The 5,813-nt window shown below is 49.2% G+C and overlaps 1 long non-coding RNA gene and 1 pseudogene across 1 annotated transcript in view; both read right to left on the minus strand.

Annotated features, from left to right (window-relative positions):
* Window positions 1–320: 320 nt before the first annotated feature.
* LOC108301103 lies at window positions 321–1,212 on the minus strand (annotated as a pseudogene).
* A 767-nt stretch (window positions 1,213–1,979) lies between these two features.
* LOC119470486 overlaps window positions 1,980–5,813 on the minus strand; it is a 21,296-nt gene continuing 17,462 nt past the window's right edge. The window contains exon 3 of the long non-coding RNA XR_005199400.1: window positions 1,980–1,990. This is a non-coding gene — a long non-coding RNA (uncharacterized LOC119470486). The remainder of the gene's footprint in view (window positions 1,991–5,813) is intronic.

Consider the following 5,813-nt stretch of genomic DNA (forward strand, 5'->3'; position numbering starts at 1 on the left):
CTCCCCACCCCTCCCCCCCGGTTTTCTCTGTACAAAAATAAGTCCCCAAAAAGAAGTCCAGGATCTATCTCATAAAAGTTTTCTTGTCGGCATCGCAGTTTTTGCGTGAGTGTGGATGGGATCGGTGTTCTCTTTCGCAGCTGTCATTTGCTGTGGCTGATGAGATTCTTCTCCTATTTTTTTTTTTTTTTTCTCCTTTTTCTTTTCGAGCATACCGGGCTTTCTCCACGCTGTTTCCAACTCTCCTCTTTGCACCCCTCCCACTGATGCCCCTCGCTCTTGTGGAAGAACGCCTCCCCGGTCCAGTTCGCGGTCCGGCCTCACATGTGCGAGAGCGGCAGTGTGCCGTTCGTTGATCGCCGTGCCGGGCACCGGGACGCTCTGGTAGTGCTGGGCCATGTGCAGTTTGCTGGGCGGGCTCCGGCACCTCCGCACCCGGGAGGTACATGCTGATCATGTCCCAGAGGTCCCCGGCCTGGCAGGGCGCCCTGGAGGGTGAGGAAGAGGTCACCACGGGCGGGCTGGAGCTCGCCTTCGACTTCACCACCGAGCCCATGGAGCCCAGAGCCATGCCCGGCGTGCCCTGCTGCGAGTAGGACATGCTGTAGGTGGGCGAGCCGTTTCTGTAGGTCTGCGAGCTGGTCATGGAGTTGTACTGCAGCGCTCACGTCGTAGCGGTGCATGGGCTGCATGCGCCCCGCCGTGCGCATTGAGGCCCGGGTGCCGCGGGTAGCCCAGCTGCTCCTGCATCATGCTGCAGCTGCCGTTGCTCCAGCAGTTCATGTGCGCGGAGCTGTCCCTGCGCTGGTTCACGCCCGCGCCCAGGCTGGCGCCCACCCCGACCCCGCCGGGCAGCGTGTGCTTATCCTTCTTCACGAGCATCTTGTTTTTCCGCGGGGCCGGTGCTTGTAATCGGGGTGCTCCTTCACGTGCAGCGCGCAGCCGCTTGGCCTCGTCGGTGAACGGCCGCTTCTCCGCCTCGGACAGCAGCTTCCACTGGGCGCCCCGGCGCTGGCTGACCCCCGAGTTGTGCATCTTGGGGTTCTCCTGGGCCGTCTTGCTCCGCTGCCCGCGGGACCACACCATGAAGGCGTTCACTGGCCGCTTGACGCGGTCGGGGCCGTTTTTCTGGTTGTCGCCCGCCGCCGCTGCCGCCCCCCGAAGTCTGCTGCGGGCCGGCAGCTTCAGGTCCGTCTCCATCACGCTGTACATGCGGGCGCCGTGCCCGGGCCAACCCGCCAGCGGCCGCCGACCCTCCTCAGCCCGGCCGGGACTTTGGGGGGCCCGCGTGCGGGGACGGCGGAGGAGGGGAGGCGGGCGGCGGTGCCGGGAGCGCGGGGCTACGCGAGGAGAATCAGGCGAGGAACTATTTGGGGGCAAAAAAGCGAGAGAGGCAGAGACTGGAATCAGAATCAAAAAACAAACAAACAAAACCAAAAAAACGCGCGTTCCCTCCTCCTCCAGCCGGAGCTCTCCTTTCTTTCTCCTCTTCTTTCTCTTGGTCCCCGTCTTAAAGAGGCAGCAAACTACTTTCCCTCTTTTGCAAACACTCTCTTCTCTGCCTTGACAACTCCTGTTACTTTTTTGAACAAGTTAATAGACAACCGTCCTAATTTTTGTGTTTTTAAAAAATTATTTATTTATTTTTTGAGATGGAGTTTCACTCTTGTTGCTCAGTCTGAAGTGCAATGGTACAATCTTGGTTCACTGCAACCTCCACCTCCCAGGGTCAAGCAATTCTCCTGCCTCAGCCTCCCGAGTAGCTGAGATTACAGGCATGCACCACCATGTATGGCTAATTTTTGTATTTTTAGTAGAGACTGGGTTTCACCATATTGGCCAGGCTGGTCTCAAACTCCTGACCTTAGGCAATCTGCCCGCATTCGAACTCCTGAAGTGCTGGGATGACAGGCATAAGCCCGAGTGAGCCCCCATGCCTGGCTGCCCACTAGGTTTGATTGTGAGTTCCTGGGCGAGGTCCTTGGTTTTCCTAAGTTTTGCTTCCTTCTTTGTAATAGAGTGACAAGCATGTATTGTGGAGTCGCCATGAGGGTTGGATCTGATTGTTGATGTGACAGAGCTGAGTGGAGGGCATGAGGTGACTAAGTGTCACACAGGTGCTGCTTAGACCGTTATCACGGTCACTCTCAGTGTCTAACCTCTGAGATCTCTGAAACTTGCTGGAATTTTCCTCTGGATGCACACTCACATAAATATGTACAGCGATGTGGAGCACATTGTAAATTGCGGATCCTGAGCTAATTTTTACCTTTTTAAATTTAATTTCTTTCTCTTTTTTTTGGAGACAGAGTCTTACTCTGTCATCCAGGCTGGAGTGCAACGGTACAATCTCTGCTCACTGCAACCTCCACTTCCTGGGTTCAAGTGATTCTCTTGCCTCAGCTTCCTGAGTAGCTGGGATTTTTGAGACAGTGTCAGTCTGTCACCCAGGCGGGAATGCAGTGGCATGATCTCAACTCACTGTAACCTCCACCTCCTGGGTTCAAGTGATTCTCCTGCTTCAGCCTCCTGAGTAGCGGGGATTACAGGCATGCACCACCATGCCCAGCTGATTTTTGTATTTTTAGTAGAGACGGGGTTTCACCATGTTGGCCAGGCTGGTCTCAGGCCCACCACCATGCCCAGCTGATTTTTGTATTTTTAGTAGAGACGGGGTTTCACCATGTTGGCCAGGCTGGTCTCAGGCCCACCACCATGCCCAGCTAATTTTTTGTATTTTTAGTAGAGACGGGGTTTTGCTATGTTGCCCAGGGTGGTCTTGAACTCCTGAGCTCAGGCAATCTGTCCTTCTTGGCTTTCCAAAGTGCTTGGATTACAGGCGTGAGCCACTTCACCTGGCCTTTAAATTATTTCTTTTTAAGATAGGGTCTTGCTCTGTTGGGCTGGAGTGCAGTGGTGCCATTGTGGGTCACTGCAGCCTTGACCACCTGGGCTCAAGCAATCCTCCCACCTCAGCCTCTCAGGTTGCTGGGACCATAGGTGTGAGCCACTACACCCAGCTAATTTATTTTTTTAAAGATATTTGGGTCTCACTATGTTGCCCAGGCTCCTGGGCTCAAGTGATCCTCCCACTTCAGCCTCCCAAAGTGCTGGGATTATAGGCATGAGCCACCATGCCTTGCTTTTTTGAAATTTATTTTTAATTTTTAATTTTTTTTTTGAGACAGTCTCACTCTGTCACCCAGGCTGGAGTGCAGTAGTGCAATCTCAGTTCACTGTAACCTCTGCCTCCTGATTTCAAGCGATTATCTTGCCTCAGCCCCACAAGTAGCTAAAATTTACAGGCACTCACCACCACACCTGGCTAATGTTTGTATTTTTAGTAGAGACAAGGTTTCACCATGTTGGCCAGGCTGTTCTCCAACTCCTGACCTCAAGCGATCTGCTTGCCCCAGCCTCCCAAAGTGCTGGGATGACAGGCATGAGTCACTGTGCACAGCCTGAAGCAATGTGTTTAAAAAAAAAAAAAGGAAATATCTATGCACCTCTTTTGCCCTTTTTAAAATTGGGTGTTTTATTGTTGTTTACTTGAAGGAATTCTTTATATGTTTTGGATATTAGCCCCTTATCAGATACATAATTTGCAAATATTTTGTCCCAATCCATTGGCTGCTGATTGTATTTATGTATTTTAGAGCAAGTCTCACTCTGTTACTCAGGCTGGAGTGCAGTGGTGCCGTCATGGCTCACTGCAGCCTCAACCTCCCCAGCTCAAGCGATCCTCACACATCAGCCTCCCAAATAGCTGGGACTACAGGCATGTGCCAACATGCCCAGCTAATTTTTGTGTAGTTTTTGTAGAGATGAGGTTTTGCTGTAAAAGGACATTTTTGAGATCATCATGGACAGTGTGTCACAGACTGGTTATTGGTAACAGGAAATTGTTGATGATAATAATGTATAGCAAGGTGATAAAAAGATATTATTGTTAATTTGGTTGGGTGGTTCTGTGTTGGGAAATCAGAAGCCTTCAAATGATTAGACAACGTTCCCAGGTGTCTACAGGCAAAGTCCTATGATGTGTTGGATTTGTGTGAAATCCCCGTGCAAAGCTGGAGAGAGGAAGTGAGAGCAGAGGAAGGGCAGAATGTTAATTGCTGTTGTGGGAGTGGTGGCACAGAGAGAGACCTCGTCCTGGCCTCTGCACTTCAAGCTGTGTTTGAAATTTTCCGCTATATGTAATGTTTTAATTTGCAGTTCCTTTCTTCTTTTCTTTTATTTTCTTTTTTAGAGGGAGCCTCATTCTGTTGTCTAGGCTGGAGTGCAATGGTGCCATCTGGGCTCACTGAAACCTCCACACCCTGGGTTCAAGTGATTCTCCTGCCTTAACCTCCTCAGTAGCTGGAATTACAGGCATGGGCCACCACACCCAGCTCACTTTTGTATATTTAGTAGAGATGAGGTTTCACCATATTGGCCAGGCTGGTCTCAAACTTCTGACCTTGTGATCTACCTGCCTCAGCCTCCCAAGGTTTTGGGATGACAGGTGTGAGCCACCACACCTGGCCTAATTTTTTGTATTTTAAATAAAGATGGGATTTTACCATGTTGGCCAGGCTGATCTCAAACTCCTGAACTCAGGTGATCCCCCCACCTTGGTCTCCCAAAGTGCTGGGATTACAGGTGTGAGCCACTGTGCCTGGCTTTAATTTGCAGGTTTTGCAAATGACTTGTATGATAGAAAAGCAGAGAAATAAATTTCCTTCCCATTCAGATGCACCTCATGTTTGTTTTAAGGTGTAGTATTAGGTTAGATTGGAGAAGCTTTGGGGTGAATAATGTAAGAAAGATTTTTTTTTTCTTGGCATCAAATCTTTCTGCCTGCCTCTCAGCTTGCTTCAGAAAATTTAAAAGATCACAATAGCAATCAAAACACATATACATTGAAACAGAAGGAAATGCTGTGGACCACAGAACTCCAAGAATGGTTTTTTTTTTTTTTTTTTTTTTTAAAGGTGCTACCCAGTGAAAAGTACTCTCAATGCCTTTTTTTTTCTTTGAGACAGAGTCTCACTCTGTCACCCAGGCTGGATGGAGTGCAGCAGCACGATCTCAGCTCACCGCAACCTTTGCCTCTCAGGTTCAAGCGATTCTCTTGCCTCAGACTTCGAAGTAGCTGGGATTATAGGGGCACACTACCACATCTTGCTAATATTTGTATTTTTAGCAGAAACAGGGTTCCGCCGTATTGGCCAGGCTGGTCTTGAACTCCTGACCTCAGGTGGTCTGCCCATCTAGGCCTTTCAAAGTGCTGGCATTACAGCGTGAGCCACCGTGCCTGGTCCTACTCAATACTTTTGAAATCTTTAGAGCAACATAGATTTTGAAGGCTTGTAGAAACATAGAACAAATATTAAAAAAAGAAAAGAAATATACTCAATATTATTTCTTTTCACTTTGAAAATATAAAACACAAAATAAGACAAGCATTGCAAGTTTAAAAAAAAAAAAAGAATTTTTCACGGTAAATTTTTGTTCTCAATTCCAATATGCTTTTATTATACGAAAGCACAGGTTGACTCAATGTAATTTTTAAGAGAGACAGACATTAAGAACAACATTGGCTCTTGGTGGCCAAGACCAGAGGCCTCTCTCCCCTCAGTCTGCATGGCCACAGGGCTCTCACCACTCAGGGGCTCTGTCCTCTTTGAAGGTTTTGGTCTGTGCTCGATTTTCTTACTTTTTTGTGACCTCAGCTGTGAGTAGGAAAGAGTATTCATTTTCTTATTTCCTTCCCTCCTTCCCTTCCCTTCCCTTCCCCTGCCCTCCCTTCCCTTCCCTTCCCTTCCCCT

Source organism: Cebus imitator, unplaced genomic scaffold (assembly GCF_001604975.1).
Source record: "Cebus imitator isolate Cc_AM_T3 unplaced genomic scaffold, Cebus_imitator-1.0 Scaffold32, whole genome shotgun sequence".
NCBI lineage: Eukaryota > Metazoa > Chordata > Mammalia > Primates > Cebidae > Cebus > Cebus imitator.